This window comes from Eublepharis macularius, chromosome 7 (assembly GCF_028583425.1).
Source record: "Eublepharis macularius isolate TG4126 chromosome 7, MPM_Emac_v1.0, whole genome shotgun sequence".
Classification (NCBI taxonomy): Eukaryota; Metazoa; Chordata; class Lepidosauria; order Squamata; family Eublepharidae; genus Eublepharis; species Eublepharis macularius.
In genome coordinates this window covers 58,972,162-58,990,516 of record NC_072796.1, presented here as the reverse complement: position 1 = coordinate 58,990,516, position 18,355 = coordinate 58,972,162, and positions in this window count along the sequence as shown.

The following is an 18,355-nucleotide window of genomic DNA, read 5'->3' as shown; positions in this document are numbered from 1 at the left end:
AATGAAATGTACCAGAACAAAAGAAATGCATCCTGCTATAGTGAAGAGATGAAGTGTCTTGGTGATGCTGTTGTAGGAACATTCATCTGTCAAATTGTGCGTTGAAACTATCAACATTGTATTCTAATAAGCTAGTTGATGAGTGATTCTTTCTAACATAAAGAAGTCCCCATTGTTATCTCTGGCAAATGAGTCTTTATGGAATTTAATACAAAGGTTTTCAGTTGCACTATTTTTAGGAGGATTGTTAAATAAGGCCTGCTAGGTATAAATTGTCTGCATGTCTTAAATGCTTATTCTTGTACTATAAGATTGTTAGGTACAAAATCTCCATTTTGTAGAATATACTATTTGCATATTATACAACTATCAGTATACTTTGCATGCCATTTTATCAAACAGCTATTTTTTTTCTAAATAGGTTTCACAGGTTTGGTTTCAGTTTATTACTGTGTAAGCCGAAATGAATTAAGAACCCTTTTACTTGACTTGTCTTGTCTCTTCACTAGAGATGGGCATGAACCAGAAAAAAACTGAACCATGTGGTTCATGGTTCGTCAAATTTCATGAACCACGAACCATGAATTTTCATGAATCTGCCCCTGGTTCGCAAACTGGTTCATTTGGTTCGTGAAAACATCACATCCAGGTCAGAAAATCATCACTTCCGGGTCAGCAGAAGGTCATTTCCAGGCTAGCAGAAGGTCTGCAGGAAGTCCATCCCCTGTTGCCTAGGAAACTGATTGATTGGCACCAGGCTGTCTGCAGTGACGAACCAAAAAATGAACCAAATGAACCAGCCTAAAAGTTTGCAGCAGTTCATCAGAAATGGGATCTGATGAGCTGTGGTTCACGAACCACAAACTGGGCTGGTTTGTGCTTAATTTTGGTTCGTATTTTGGTTCGTGCCCATCTCTAGTCTTCACACAATATACAGGTTGAAAACATAAGAAAATACCGTGTTCAACATGAGTGGAATACTCAGTAAAATAAAGTCATTTTTTCTGTCCTCTAGCCTATCAGAGCAAAATAAAAGACTTTTTCAATTTAGATGATTATGAGGGATGGGGGGAAATGAGAAAGTTACCTTTTGAGAAACAAAGGCCCTATTCTAGATGTAGCAGTCCCTTCACAGTTACCTCAGGGAGCTCAAGGAACCACTGGAAGACTAGCAATCTGCACAGTGATGAAATTATCTCCTGTCACTCTTCCTCTTCCATTGCTGGACACGCTTCCACCTCAGCCTCACCCTCAGTGGCAATACAGCCCACGGTGAGTCTACGAACTTCTTTTATGAACTGGCACCTATACATAGGGAATTGTGTGAGGCTCTCCCCTCTCCACATCACTGGCCAGTCTTCAGCTATCTTGCTGAGTGCTGCGTCAGAACAGGGGAGGGAGGGAGTTGCTTCACCTAATTCCATTTCCTTGCCCTAGGACAGCAGCTCTCCTACAACCAGAATGGTACCCTTTCTTCCTCCTTTTGTTAAAGAAGCTGCCTAGTCTCACCTTTCATCACCAGCCACACCTGGTCTATTTCTGGGCCATGGTGATTGCTCTTTTCTCTCCCCTGCCTCCTGCAAGAGAGCCAGTGTGGTGTAGTGGTTAAGAATGGCAGGACTCTAATCTGTAGAACCAGGTTTGATTCCCCACTCCTCCACTTGAAGCCAGCTGAGTGATCTTGGGACAGTTACAGCTCTCAGAACTCTCTCATCCCCACCTACCTCACAGAGTGTCTGTTGTGGATATGATAATAATACTGACTTGTTAACCGATCTGAGTGTGGCACTAATCTGTCTTGAAGAGTGGTATATAAGCACAAGGTTATTATTATTCATCCCTCCCTCCTCCTCCAGCTTCCCAAACCATTGTCTGTGTCCTGAGGTTGCTGGAATAGTCTGTAGGCTCTCTGGGCACACCCCTCCTTCTTCCAAGCCCACCCCTTCCAGGCCTTAGTGCATGGGCTACTGCTGTGCCTGGCTAAGGGATTTTCCCTGACCCTGCCTTGGCCTCTTCCTTGGGTGATCGTGTTGACTAGAGATGGGCACGATCAGCATTACGATAGAAAAATACCCACAATAATGGCGTTCGCGCGATCGGGACCCGGCGGATCGGTGCCATCCACGGTGACCGATCCAGTAGTCGGGGGGGGGGGCTTGATCAGGACGATCGGTATCTGATTGGGGATCCAGTCACTCCGGCGCCAGCAATCTATTCCCCTGGCAACGGAGCCAGGGGAATGCCTGAGCTGAGTTTGCCCTTCTTCTGTCACCCTGGAAACCCAAATGGAAGGTCAGCTTTCCTTGATCAGCAGGGCTTCCTTCCAACCACGGAGCAGCAAAGCACTCACCAGTTGGGAGAAGACAGCCAGGGGAGGGAGGGGGAAGGGGGTGTTCTGTAGCCATGGGCACTCCAAACCTTTTTTGCTTTTTTAAAAAATGGGGCTTTGTAGGAGGAATGGCTGTTTTTCTGTCTGTCACTCTCTGTTTTTAACCTGCTTTTAAAACACTGTATTTTGTCGGAAAACCTCATTCACAGCTCTGTGTGTGTGTTTAAAATATGCTTTTGGAAGACTGGCTGCTTGCTTTTAAAATCGGGTGGGGAGGAATGGAGGATTCAGTCCCTGCTTTTTTTTAAAAGCTGGCTGAAACATGTTGACAGGGTGTCTCTCTCTTTCTCTCTATTTGGAGAGGCAGGGACGGGTTAAAAACTTTCCCCCCCCCTCTGCTCTAAGTGTGTGTGTGAACATCCCCTCCCTGAGGGGAGGTGGCTCGTTGCTGGGTTAAAAATGTTTTCCCCCACTCTAAGTCTGTGTGTGTGTGTGTGTGTGTGAACGTCCCCTCCCTGAGGGGAGGCGGCTTTTCTCCTGGTTAAAAACTCCCCCCTCTGCTCTAAGAGTGTGTGAACGTCCCCTCCCTGAGGGGAGGCGGCTCATCACCGTCTCCCCGTGCCCGCCGGGCCCAGCGGCCGCCGCCACCACCCACCTTCCCACATAGCTGGGAATAGCAGCATGCCCCGCTTTGACCTCCACGATCCCCGATCCCCGGATTGGACCCGGGAGATGATCGGTGTGGATCGCTAATTCAGGATCGTCGCCAGCGGCGATCCCTGATCAGCTTGATTGGTAATTTTTTTTGGATCGTGCCCACCTCTAGTGTTGACACCTTGTTGGGGCTGCCCTGGAGCTCCAGCAGCATGAGCTGCAGAAGCTGCCTCACTGGTGAGGGGGGATCAGCATCTGGTGCTGTTCCAGGACAAAAATATAAATATCATTGTTATAATTTGTACATTCCCAATGACAGGACAAAACAATAGCTAGATTAGCTAGAAACTGGAGAGGGCGCAGCAGTGAGTTCCCTTCCTTGTGTGCATGCAAACCACAAGTGCTCCATGAGGTTTGCTGCTGCCCAGAAGCTATGGCATTGCTATGTTTTGGGCTGATTCCTAACAAATTAGCCCTGGTGTGATGCCTGGTGTGACTTCTAGGACACATTAGGAGAGACATCATTGGTTGGAGATGCAGGTGACACTTCCCCACCCTCCCTCCCAGCCTCCACTGATAGTGGGCAATCTTTGAGTGGCCTACCTCCTCCTACCAATCAGCAGGCCGAGGTTACAGTCACCAGGAGATTGCCTGCCATTGGTAAGGCTAAGTTAGAAGTATAGCCCAACATGGAGGCACCAGTTCACCTAAACTCATGGAGCCAAACATAAGATTATATTAATTTTTTTAAACTCTTCTAGAGAGGGAGATTCCAAAGAGTTGTGTATAATCCATTTCAGGACCTACAAAGATTAGAGTTACAAAATACCTGGGATCAGGATAATTAACTGTGGCAGTTGACAAAATAAATACTGAAGGCAACTACAACACTCATTATCAAGAGCCATTTTCAAAACTCCCTCCTAGCTGTTGATTACATTGTATTTTCACTTGCACTGTGTAATCTGCTTTGGATCTCAGTGAGAAAGGCAGAATAATAATAGTAGTAGTAGTAGTAGTAGTAGTAGTAGTTGTTGTTGTTGTTGTTGGGTTCGTCCTCCTGTTGTTGTTGTTATTGTTGTTTAAGGAAGTCCTTGCATGTACACTAGTGTTAATAGGGACAAACTCTGTGAAATCTGACTCTTCCTGAAAGATGAACGTGAAAATTAATGAGTGAAGATTGGAAGCTGTAGCATATGAGGATATTAAAACAGAATTTATCACCAAGTGAAAGCAGAAGGAAATGTGTAAGAGATACCCAAACAATCAGATCTCTTTTTTTTGGGATGACAGAAATTCACTCATGCTTTTCATGGGATGGGTGAGGGAATATTCGTAAAGCTTTGCTCTTGTTGGGGACAAGAAGCAATTTATGTATGTGTATGTATGATGTATAGATTTATTGGCCTGACACCTTGTGTTGAACAAAAATGTGTTATGCTATCAATTTTGATAAAGCCTGGCCAATGGGAACTCTTTTCCATTTAGTGTGGAGTAGCTATAATGCTGGAAATAAGCCTGCTGGCTGGCCCCCAGAGCTGTGCAGATGAGAAAAAGATGCAGGAAATTCTCTTGTTTACATATGTGTCTTTAACACTGAGAAGCAAGAGCAGCTGCGCTAACCCACTAGGTAAGGGAATTTTTTGTTGCTGTTGACTATTCAGTTTTAATATATTTTAGGAAATGATATTGTTGTTTGTTTGCATGTGTGATGAAGTGGGGGGGGGATACATAGCAAAGTGTAGTAAGACAGACAAAGAACATTTTGAGTGTGTTTTGAACTAAATTTCAAGTCCCATTTCAAGTCCCTACATTTCACCTTTATTCTTCTGCATTCTTCTGCATTTTTATAATCTTTAACAAACATGCTCATTTACTCATCATTTGTTTTATGTACTTTGGAAACTTTTTTTCTTTTTAATGCTTTCAGTATTAAGTACATCTTCATGCTTTTTTTCCTCAAGGTGCTGTTCTTAATATAGTTATAAATATCTTTTAAACACTGAGGGTTTTTTTCTCAAGTAAGAAAAGGTTTCAATGCATAGACTATTTGCTCACCTTTTTAAGGAATTGTTTATATTTTAGTATCAAGAGTTGCTGGTACCACCTTTAGAGAAAACTGTGAGATTAAATTTCTGGTATAAAGTTTGCAGCAAGTAATAGTTGTAACCTGACTTCCTTTGTAAAAACTATTGTTGCTAGAGTCTCTGGCCTAAACAATTAAAAGAAATATAGGTCTCTCTCCCTCCCTTCCTCTCTCCCTCTATGTGTATGTATGTTTCCTAAATGAGCTTTTTCTACAGCCTATTTCCAAATATTCAAAAAGCACAAGCCAAACTACTCTCATTAGAATATGTCTAGAACAAGTATGAGGATACTTTCAGATTATTGAGAAAAAAAAAGTGTTGGCCCCAGGAGAACAGCAGCTAGAAAAAGTTATTGGTGATGCTGTATTATTGGCTTGTTGCAGTGTGATAAACTTATAGACTAATGCAAAGACAAGCCACTTCCTGAAAGTTTTCAACAACCCTGCCCAAACTGAGAGAAAATTCCTTCTGACCGTACTATTCAAGAGTATGAAGGAAGCTCTTGGCCAGGCAAGACTAGAGATTCCACTGTCATAGATCCAGAGGAGTTAGCCGTGCTAGTCTGTAGTAGCAAAATAGAAAAGAGTTCAGTAGCACCTTTAAGACTAACCAACTACAGCTACAGTAAAGTTGGTTAGTCTTAAAGGTGCTACTAGAGATTCCACTGTAATCTGTCTGCAGCATACTATTACATTTTACAGCCAATGCAGATTGAAAGTTGGTTAAACTTTTCTGAACCAGGGCTAACTTTTCCCCAAAAACTAATGGCACATTCATTTATTAATAACATACAATACTAAAAAGCCCTTGCATGTAAAACCAGAACTATCACCACTACCATTCCCCAAACCCAACTGGCCAGTTATTATAATATTGATTTGTTTTTCACATCTGCAAGTTTGCAAGGAGGAGGCTTAACAGTTGAACACCACTTGTTTTCCTTCCTCAAATTTAGCAAATGGATACTATTATTGTGTTCCTAGAAAAGATCGTCTAAGTTGCAGACCATCACTTAATGGGGGAGGAATAGCTGGGGGGGGGGCAAGACAACAAAACACAACAGACAACAGTGTTGGAGTTGAAAGAGGCCACGACTTTATTGATATTACAGCTCGTGGAGCAGTGGCACTGCATAGGGCAAGGATCCCCGGATGGGCTGAGCCACCTGCCAGCAGATGACCCCTCAGATCTCTGCTGAGAGGGCAAATCATGAGATGACAGTCAGTGGGATACCATGTGGGTGTACACTCTTGTGTGGATCCTCTGCGACCTGGGAGTGATGCAGATCTGACAGCCCCCAAGCTGGGCATGCACCTGCAATGCCTCACTCTCCACACCCCTTAAGGGGATCCCTATAATAGGGAAACAGAGCTCATGGGCTTTCAAAAGGCATAGTTCTTCCAACTAAATCTTCTGAATGATAGGTCTGTGTGTCATTATTATAGAACACACAAGACTTCTTTTTTTATAACAGCCGATAGCTGTAAGCAAAACTGATTAGGAGAAGCTGATCCACTTCATTTAGTGACATCTTTGAAGATCATTTGAAAGCCTAGCTGATGCAGCAAATAGCAGTCTACCTCTAATGGAAGAGCAGGTGACTAGGACTAGTGGTGTACAAAACTAAACAAACGAGCCAGAAATAGACACACAAATTATTGTTTCATTCCATGGAAGTGGCTTTTGGAATGGTGAATCAAATCCGGGACACCAAGTTATAACAACACCCTCCCACCAAAAATTTCACGTTTTATTTTGCTTCTTGCCTCGTAGTGGCAGAAGCAAGCATGCAGTCACTGGGCTGGCATGGCAGAATCTTGTTTTTCCTTAACAGTGATCACCAATAGGATCCCAAGGGGACAGAGCCCTTACATTATTGATTAACTTCATTGGCAGGAAGGGGTAATGTCAGCAATATGCATGAGTGAATTTTTTGCCCAAGCAACGGCATTATCTCCCTGTCAATCGGGTCCTTGCAAGGGGAGAGTCCTCCCCGCCTATCAGCTGCGGAAACATTTGTGTTTTCTTTCTTTCTTTCTTTCTTTCTTTCTTTCTTTCTTTCTTTCTTTCTTTCTTTCTTTCTTTCTTTCTTTCTTTCTTTCTTTCTTTCTTTCTTTCTCTGGCAACACTACCCAGGCACTGGTCTATCTCCCCCACTAACATCAGGGCATTTGGGTGGTTGGCCACTGGATGTGTGTGTTTGTGCAAGTGGTCTGTTCAATAAGTCAAACTGGATAAAAGCCCTGAACGATTTCATTCATAGGCTGCAATTCTAAAGACACTTTCCTAGGAGTAAGCACTATAGAATGACATGGGACTTACATCTGATTAGATCTGTTTAGAATTGCTTCCTCCCACCCCATCCAGCACCTACCAAAACATTATTTAAAAACAAATTCTCTTAAGTCAACCCTCTACAAGCCATTCACCCACTCTGCCCTTTCAAAAATAATCCTGCTTGCCCACAGCAAAAGTGAAAATTATGGAAAATACAGATCAGTTTAGGAGTGGGGCGGGGGGAGGTTCAGGCAATCATTCTGCCTGCCTGCCTGCCTGCCTGCCTTCCTGCGCTTGGGCAATGGAGATTGGTGATGATTAATGCAAGAACAACCCCATTTTGCAGTGGAATGCTGAGCTTCAGAAGGAAGGATTTGCCCCTCATTGTGGGAACGAAACTGCAAAGCACAAGGAAACATGGCAGCAACAGGAGGGCGCAATGTAATGATTTATTGGCACTATCATCACTTAGAAAAAGAAAAGTGAATATGAAGCAGGAGTACTTTTAATGCTGCCACTGCAGCCCCACCATACCTTGGCTAGCCAGTTTCCCGCCATAGTGATCACCCGCTGACAGTCGCCTTCTTCAGGGTCTGCATTTGTGTGCATGTAGTAACAGAAGAAAAACTCTGCAGATTGATTTTAAAGGGAGAGATTGTTTAAAGGGAGGGATACTAATGATCTATGCAGTTTTTGGTTAAGAGCAAAAATAGCTGCCACAGAGATTCATTTCCCCAACCCCCTTGAAAAGAACAGTACGTACATGTGCTGCTGACACCTTTCCCAAGCATTCTTCATGGACCATAAACGCTGAACCCTTTTGTTGTGTGCACTCACAAACTAAGTGAGTCGATGGTTCAGAGTGAGGACTGAGTTCTGTGAAATTTTGGTGCCATGAATTGCAAGAACAGATGCCCCAAAGAGCCTGGAAGCCCTCATTGCAAAGAATGAGGTCAAAACTCACAATATCAAAAAAATCCCAAATGGATTAGATCTGAACCAGCAACTCCCCACCTAGAAAGAAAACAAGAATGGAACCTAGTTTGTTTGGAAACCCTGAATTCAGAACTGAAACATATTTTTTCAGTGAACACCTCCAACTGGGACTATAGGACAATCTTTTGCAATCTGCTCTAGCTGCCAACTAGCTTCTGGGCATAAATCAAGGTGCTGTCTTATTTTAAAATAAACACTCTACCAAAGAGCTTAGAGCTGCTGTAGCATAGTGGTTAAGTTGTTGAGAACTCTGCTGGTTCAAATCCCACTATGATCTCGGGTAAGCCACTCCTTTCAGCCCAGCTCTTCAGCTGTATTGTGGGAATAATAATAACACTATTCACTACTTTGAGTGGGGCACTAATCTGTCTAGAAGAGCAGTATATAAGCACACTGTTGTTCTTATTGCCTTTACAGAGCCTTTCTATATAAGCCATCCTTATCTTTGGGAATATTACTGTGGAATCCACTCTAAGAAGCAGCTGTATATGTAGCAGCAATTATGAGCAAGGCTTCGTTTTTCTTTATAGACCCATATAGAGGTTTGCAGGTAGTTGTTCCTATCAATGTTCAGAAATTTGGCTTAAATCTTCTCTGCATTGTAAACTTATCTTAAATGGATTTTAAACTGAGCTTAGAATTAGCCAATGTGGGTGCTAAACTTTTCTAGTTGTTAGCTATAATGGTTTACATTTGTTATCATATTTCATTCTTAACAATACACTGCTTTGAATTTATTTAAGAAAATAGTATTTAAAAAGTTTAAACAAGTCACTGTGAATGCAGAGTTGTCACCTCCAGGTTGGAGAAATTCCTGGAGATTTGGGGTGGAACCTGGGGAGGGTGGAGTTTGGAGAGGGGAGGGACTCCAGCCGAGTATAATGCCATAGAGTCCACCCTCCAAAGAAGCCATTTTCTCCAGGGGAACTATTGTCTGAAAATCATACATAAGGGCCGTTTTCACACAGCGAAAACCTCCGGAAAATCATGCAAAACTCACAGCATGACAGTATCTTCATAGCACAATTCCCCGTTTAATGGTGCGGTTTCTGACATTATCATGCCATTAAACGGGAAATCACACTATGAAGATGCCATTGTGCTGCGAGTTTTGTGCAATTTTCCGGAGGCATTAACAGGTGTGTGAAAATGGCAAGGTTGGCAACCTTATTTGAATGGTACAAAGACAGTTTATCTGTTCACATGGTCCCTATTTCTCCCCATGGAATATGACTAGAGTCTCTTGGTTTGAGGAACTCTCAGTCCAACACCTATTTGTAGTGACATCTGAATGTAGGTTCTTAGGCAAAGTGAAGTCTGTTTCCTTCCCACTAACCAGGATTCTAATCAAAATGCACTTGATGATTTATTGTCCAGGAGGAGTTTGAATAGGAAATGCAGTGACGTATCTTCCATTAATACTAGCATGATTACTAGAGAGTCAGTAATGCAATAAAAGAGAAATGCGATCACATTTCCACTCCATTCTTCTGGTGTCTCAATCATGTGCAGAAGTAAATGTTTATGGTGGTTAAATACTGCTGAGAAATTGCCAAGGGTGTAAAAAGCTGGCATATAGGTTTTGAAAATAATATGTTTTTGAAAAACTGATGTCTGTATATAAGAAGTGGCTGTATCACACAATCTGTTTTATGTTCAATTAATTCTCATTCCATTTATCTTCTTTGGTTCAGCATCTTTCTCACTTACCCTTTTGAATAGAGTATAATAAATTGTTATTGTTAAAAGACAACATCACACATACCCATTACTTATGTCTACCACTTCTTTATGCAATCATGTTTATATCTTATAGATTTTCTTCTGGCAAAATTAGGTGTTAACATTAGGTGTTACTCCTATCTTCCAATTCCTACTGTGAACCATTAAAAAGTATTACTAGGAGGAGAAGACCTGCACAGACAAAAAGGCATGCGGGTCAGGGAAACTTCGGTGAAGATGGTAATTGAATGAGTTTGATCCTCTTCCTTCAACATAACAGTGGGTCGATACACTCCGTTCAGTTTTCTCTTCAGATACTGTCTTCTATTTTCAGAAGGCTAGCCAAGTTATCTGCTTCTATAAAAATAATAGAGTCTTGTGGCATCATATAGCACAGTGGTTAAGTGGTTCAGCTGCAAATCAGTTCACTACTGGTTTGAATCTCACTACTGCCATGAGCTCAGTAGGTGGCCATGGGTAAGCCTCTCAGCTTCAGCTCTTCAGCTGTATTGTGGAGACAATAAGAACAGTAACTTGTTCACTGCTGTGGTTGAGGCTAGACTAATCTAGACTAATCTGTCTAGAAAAGCAGTATATAAGTGCAGTTGTTGTTGATGATGATGATGTTGTTGTTAAAGACTAAAAGAATACAGTTTCGTTTGAAGAAATGAAGTTAATAGGCTTAGAAAAGTGTAACTTTGCTTGGTGGTGGAGTGCTGTCAAGTCATAGCTGATTTATTATGATCCCTGGTGGGGTTTTCATGGCAAGAGACTAATAGAGATGGTTTGCTATTGCCTGTCTCTGCGACCCTGGTCTTAACTGGAGGTCTCCCATCCAATTACTAATTAAGGCTGACACTGTTTATCTTCTGAGATCTGATGAGATTGGGCTTGCCTGGGCTATCCAGATCAGGGCAACTTTGCTTCGAATGATACTATTAATATGGAATAAGCATTCAAAAGACTTTCATGGAGCAGATGGAGTAAATGCATGAAGAGATTGTATGTCTAATACATATAAACATAAATATAGATAAAAATATTATTAGAGGCCAAGATCCATATAGTGCAAGATGTACCATCTGTGACATTTCTATGTAAAGTTCAAATATTCAAAGAGTAGTTCAGCATTAATTGGTGATACAAAGTTAGGAAGATAGTGTTAAATGAATACCTGTGCTAGGAGTGGAAGCCATTATCCCAATTAAGATAATAGATAATAGATACCACAAACAGAATGTAATTTGCCAATAAATTCTAATCCAGCAATTCCACACTGGAGTTTCCCTTTCAAGATCCTTTGTTGAAGAATGGTGACTTCCCACTTTTCAAATGTCACCATTTTTTTATGTCAGGTTTCCATTTATTTTTTTGCATGGAGACTGTCCTGTGCCTATAGCAGAGGCTTTGTTGACAGATGATTGCATATATCACCTCAAGGATGGCCAGGAAAATGAATCCCTGGTGGTATAGCTAATACTAGTTTTGGTGACAGTGTTGCTTATTTATTGGGCTTGACATCACACAGAAAAACAATAGTGGAACATTTTGAATCAGTTTCATGATTAAGGACAATTGTAACATTTGGAATGCAACTAGAGGTTTGGGAGGAAGAGTCCTTTTGGCAGAAAAGAAGGCAGGTGCAGAACATAGAGTAAGTGTCTGGTTTTGATCTGTGTAAGAACTCATAATAAGGGAAAGGAATGTGAGAGCTGGTAGAAATACAGAGTACATATGAGACTTTGAATGACCTTTTATGCGCTTTAAGCACAGCATTCAAAGCCTTCAGTGACTTTCTTTTATGTAATCTTTAAATCACAGCTAGTGATGTAAGATTGTAGATATGTATGAAATCTCCCTCACATCTCACCTGTTCTCTATCTATCTAGATAGATAGATATAGACATGCACACCAGGTATTGTTTATTTCCGCTTATTAGATTTTTGGTTGCTTATATAAAATGGCGTTATTGATTTGTATGTCCCAAAACTGGATATAGCATCTGGAAATGTGTAAGATGAAACAAGCAGATGTTAACTTTCAAGCTAATGACTACAACACTGACTCTGAGACCCTAAAACAAGAATCCAGTTATCTTGAACCAATGATACACACTTGTAGCCAAAAGCATGGTCCCATATTTATTTACTCAGCAGAAAACCCCACAGGGAAACAAAGACTTACTCCCACATAACTGTGCTTAGGATGCAGCCATACCTTCATAAATCTTACATCTGGCTCTACTTGTATTTAGAACTTGGACTGGATAGATCATAAAACTTTGGTTTCTCTATACACAGGTGATAGCACAACCAGATATCAAGAAATAGCCAATTTGGGGTTCATTTATCAGATTTGATGATATACAGATTGATTCTATTTAAGATTTGTAGTAGATGGAGCATTTTCAAGATGTAATGGCTCACCAGATTTCTTTAATGCATACAGATTTCCTATTTCAGATAAAATAAGAATTAGCTTAATTCAAACACACATTTGCTGGCTATATACTAGCAGTTCCCTTCTTGCTAGTTGTATATTTTCCCTAATTAATTTACAGCCATCTTCCAGTCCACCCCATGTAAGTAATGTTTTCTTCCTCACAGGGATTTTTTTTCTGGGGAAGGAGGCAGGGGAACTCTCACCTGGGGCAACTCCTGGGAGGAGGTGGTGCACCTCTCAATACATGCGTGCACCATGCGTGCACCCCAAGACTATATGATGACGTCACTTCCACAAAGTGATGTCATCACACAGGCATAGCCACCCCAGGAGCACTCCTGTGCTCCATGGGGGGGGGGTCCAATTTGGCCTGGAATGGTCCACTCCATGGCGGGAGAGCACTCCCCCGCCTGGCAGTGGCTGGATCTGGGCCATTTCGGGCCCAAATTTGGCCAGAACAGGCCCAAAATGGCCTGGATCAGCCTGGAACAGGCTGTTGCCACATGGGAGAGCACTGGCCATTTAGGGCCCAATCCAGGCCATTCTGGGCCCCAATTGGGCCAAAATGAGCCATAAACTGCCCGGAGCAGCCTGGAACGCTGCTGCCACACAGAATAGCATTCCTCCACCAGGCAGTGGCCCGATTCTGGCCATTTTGGGCCTTAGGGCCCACAATAGCCCGGATTGGAGGCAAAACAGCCAGGACTGGGGCTGAAACGGCCAGGATCTGGCAGGTGCCGGGTGAGAGAACCCTCCCCTGCCTGGCAGTGGCCCAATCCAGGCTGTTTGGGGCCCTATCAGGACCCAACATGACCAAAATAGGCCATTTTAAAAATACCCACGTGACACGAGTCGTGTAGGTATTTTAAAGAGCTGCCGGAACACCATTCCGGGGCATTCTGTCTCAAAAAAAGCCCTGCTTCCTCATATTTTATTTATCTTTAATTTTAAAGCCTGCTGTGGGTGACAGCCAAACCCAAGTGGTTTCCTTTAAAACAAATTCAAATTTGTGTATAACACGTTCTAATACAAACACTGACACAGTCATATTTCAGGAATTTTCTGGACACTGCCTGTTTTTAGGCAGATTCTATCATGTGAGTGTCTCTCTGGGATAGTGAACTTTATTATTTTTTTTTGAAATTTTTTTTTATTTTTAATATCTAACATAAAAAACCACAAAAATATAAAAGGGAAGAGAGGGAAAAAAAGGGAAGGGGGGACTGAGAAAAGGGAAAGGGCAACACATAAACAACAAACACTACACTACATGTCTTGTATTCCCTTCATGCTGTAATTTTTCTTAAAAGTTAACTTTCTAATATGCTATCAGATTGGTAGATTTTATACAATACAAACTATATTCAGGATCAGACTTTCTCCCCCCCCCCCCCCTGCGTCTCGGTCTCAGTTCTCTCTGCGCGGCTGGAGCAGCTGCGCCCGCTCTCTCCTCCCCCCCCACTTTCCCCTTCCGATTTTGAACTTTCTTCCTGCTGAAACTCCTGATGGTTGAGCAAAAAGTCTGTCAGCTGTGCTTCTGATGTAATCTTGTAAGTTTGATCCTTATATCTAAACCAAACGTCTTCTGGAAACAACCATTTATATTTTACATCACATTTCCTCAAGGAAGCCGCAAGTCCTTTATACTTGAATCTTCTTTTACAAGCCAAAAATGGATCATCTTTCAATATTTTAACCTTGTTGCCCAAATAATCCAAGTCCACATTATACGAATTATATAAATTGGTGTCCCGAGTCTTCTTAGATGAAAAGTCAATAATAATCTCGCGAGGCAGCTGACGCTTCATTACATACTTTGAAGATGTCCACCGGACTTCCAAAATATTGCTTTTTAACTCTTCTTTAGTTGCCTTTGCGAATGGCGCCAAAAGTCCAGACACCAGATTTTTCAGATTTTCACTTTGCTCCTCTTTTACATTCTGAAGACGCAGTACCGTTTGGGCACGGTCCACTTGCAATCCTATTATTTGATTCTCCAAAAGCTTCACTTCCTTACTTGCTGCTTTCATGAGTACTGCGTTCTCGTGCGCAGACTGCTCTGCTCCGGTCGCTGTTTCTTTAATGGTTTTCACTTCGCTTTCCACTGAATCAACCTTTTGCCCCATTTCATTTAGTTTCGCCACAAAGGGCTGCATAGCATCAAAGACTGCTCTCCTCACCATCTCTTCCAAGGTTTCCCCCTTCCCCTGTAACGTCGCCATCACCGATTTACTTATTGCTGGGCTCTGCTTTCTCGTCGCCATCTTAGGAGGGGGGCGCCAACTAAGTTCCGAAACTCCGTGAAGGGGAAGAAATCCGCTCCTTCTTAGCTTCAACTCCCACCAATCCTTTGCATACGCTTAGAGGTCAGAAGGGATTCGCTTACTTACAAGTTTTCACCTTAAATCTGCTTATTGCCGTTCTCCATGGCCCGGCAGCATGCGAGGCGCTGCGCAAGTCTGCCGGCCTCCGTTGGAGCAAACGGGCAATTTACCCCCTGCATTGCTTTCAGGGGGTTCTTCCCGCCGCGCTCCGGACCCTGTCTCCCTCACTGGGAGTCCTGGGGGTTAACCCTCGCGGGTCAACCGCCCGGTCAGGCTGCTCGGACGTTTCCTCCTGGACCTGCGGAGAGGAGCGTCCGACATGGCCGGGAAAACGAAACCGAATCTGGGATAGTGAACTTTAGAGAGGCAAATTTATTTAGTGATGTAATTGTTCATATTTACCAGGCTCAAAATTCACTTTACTCCAGAGCATAATGCTTTTATTATGAATTATAAATTGCATAGTGTTTCTCCTGCTTTGAAAGTAAATCAGGGTTCTAGTCATGCACTAGTACTTGGTGGAAAGATAAGCACTTGGGTTCTAGAATGTGGGGGATTGGGGGGGGTTATAGGCATCAGGAAGGAGTGGAAGTCTCTTATAAAGGCTTCTGGGTCACTGCTGCTGCCAAGTCTGGGTGACGGGTAGCGGGTGGTGGAACAGAACTCAAGGGAGGAGGATGTGGCCAACCAATGCAAGGGTTTGAGGCCAGAAACTCAGGCCCTTTTGGGGTTCCTAATTTCAGAACTAGACTCAAATAGCCATACTATGTTCTGAGTTTTGGGGGAAATGTTTCAGTTTATTGAGTCCAATTTCACACTGAGCAAAGCTAAGTTCAACTGTCACTAAATTTCTGTAACCAATGTATAGTTATTAAAAATCAAATATTGTAAATATAAATAAAATGTTGGCATATTTTGTGTACAAAAGTTGCCTGGTTTAAAACATGCACTGCAATTGCATACACTATGAATGAGAAAAACTATTAATCATAAATCTGTCAGGGCTTGCCACGGCCGCCGCTGGGCAGGGCGCCGGGCAGTCTGCTCCTGACGTCAGGGGTGCCAGGGATGCTGCAGGACCCTGCTCTGTGAAAGGAGGGGCAGTATACATCACCCAGACTTCCTCTCAATCCACTCGCTGGTCTGCTCAACCTGTGCCACTAACCCCCTCTGGCCTCTCCTCCTCCATCCACTCTCTTCCTGGTCTTTGCTCTGTGTTCAGAGAAGACTCCTTGGGCTGGAAGAAAACACCACCACCAATGGAACAAATTCACAGAATCTAGCCTGTTATGTTATAGTGCTTTACTTTGCAGCTCCCCAGAATGAACTAATGATTACTAAAACAAGAAATATATCTGTCAAATGTAAGAAGACAGGAAGGATCCTCAGCCTATCTGCCCTCTTCTAATCTTTGTTTACTTCCCTAACTTGCTTTGTGGCAACAGCAGGGAGGCAGAGCTTTCTTCCCTTTTTCTTTCAAGTAGCCTTTTGTTTAATTTTTCCTTGTTAATGTAACTGCCATGCTGGCCATGCAGGCTTGAATGGAAACTAATTTATAGACAAGTGTAGTACTATTGAAAAACAAGAAATTAGAAATTCTAACAGGAAAGAAATTAGATGATTAACATCAATGAAACAATTAGGAGCCAGTTCCTTATTTGCATTTGATTACTGTATCAGTTCATAAAGGGCTTGTATATAAGGAGTATAGGAACTCATCTTTATTATTGTTTCCAAGTCTCCTGGAAGTAATTACATGCCTGATTTGAGAAGAAAATATGATGAACAGACAAGTGCCTGCAATTTTGCACTTCTTGACTGAGAGTACCTGAATAATCTCCTTCCTGTTTCTAAAAGGCATACTGTAGCCCCTCTGGTTCTGTTAATCTGTAGCAAGAAACTCTTATCATTTCAAGTCTTGTTGGCAATGTTTGTTCTGTTATGTTGTGACGGATCCCCCAGCCTTATCTGGCTAATACCCTTCGATGCCACCCCTTGTGAATGATTCTGCTAGCTTAGGATGGTTCTGATTTGGGATCTCACAGCTCCTGTCACCACTTGTGAAGTATTCACTGGTCGAGGGACCCTTCTGACAGGGAATAAAAATAGGGACCACTTACACTCCGGCTCAGTAGGTGTGTTGTAGACCTCTCCTCATGAGGCTAGAACTCAGGCTGGAAGCGGGTTCGCTCTCTGGACAGAATGGAATCCTCCTCAGCTCTCACAGACACAAACTGGAACTAGAATGTCACTTCGTTGCACCAGCACCTCCTCAAACTCTGCCACTTAGTCTGACAGGCTGAGAGCTGGTTCCCCTCAGGGCGTATAAGATAGGCAGGAATTATCAAACCGGACTCAGATGGTTAACAGAACAAATTAACTTTACTGAAGCACATTTTATCTTCCTCCTGCACAGCCTTAAACGGTTAAACGTTCCAGATACCTCATTAACTAGTCCTTCTCAGAGAACTCTCTAAACACATATGGCTTCTCTGGTTGCTAGCCCTCCACTCTCTTTTCCAGAGTCTCCCTTAACTGCCAAAACTCCCAACTAACCCTTCTAAACGGTCTTAACTGCTCTTCACTGCCACTCTCTCTCAACATTTTATTCAGGATCTGTCACTCAAACAGGGCCTGTCCGTCACATATGTATTGTGTAAAATATGACAACTGAGTACACTCTGGATAACTCTGTTTTTTTGTGAACAAACAATAATTGCTGGTTGGTAGGAATCAAGTAGAACTAGTGGCCCAATATGTGATGGAGCCTCATATGACTTTAGGCAATCTGGAAAAGCCTATTCACATGCATAAGTCTTCCCAATAGGCTGAACTGCAACTGCAACTGTATCAGATTGGGGAAATGGTTCAAGAGAGAAGGCTGAAGCCCCTTCTCTATGTGTGCCAGAGTCACAGTCTGAATTGGGATCCATGTGTGCAGAAATTAAGGAGTACCTGCAAGTCATGTCTGACTGTTACAGTGGGTGAGGACCTTGAACCTAACTGGTGTACTCTGTAAAGATTCTTATGTTCTCTTCTAGTTGCCACAAAAAGTCCCTGGTGTACTTTTAGGTGATCTTTTGGACTTAGGGTTGCCCACTCTGGGTTGGGAAATTCCTGAAGATGTGGGGGTGGAGTCAGGGGAGGGGCTTCATGGGGTATATAATGCCTCAGGCAACCATCTTCTCCAGGTGAACTAATTTCTGTAGTCCAGTTATAATTCCAAGATATTTCCAGACCCCACCTGGAGATAGAAAAACATTCAGACTGCATTCAAAAGAAAAAGAAAAAGGCCAAACGTGTGCATGTGCAGAAACTTCTGCCATGTATTAATACATCTTTGCTCATAGGTAGAGACGAGAATGAAGTACTAGGAAAGAATCACAGTAAAGAAACTAAACAATACTGAGAATAAATCCACCATGAAAACTATATACTGCAAATTACTGTACAAAATTTATAGAAAATCAGAGCAAAAATTCATACAATAATATATATCATTTGTACAAAAATCCTTTTCCTA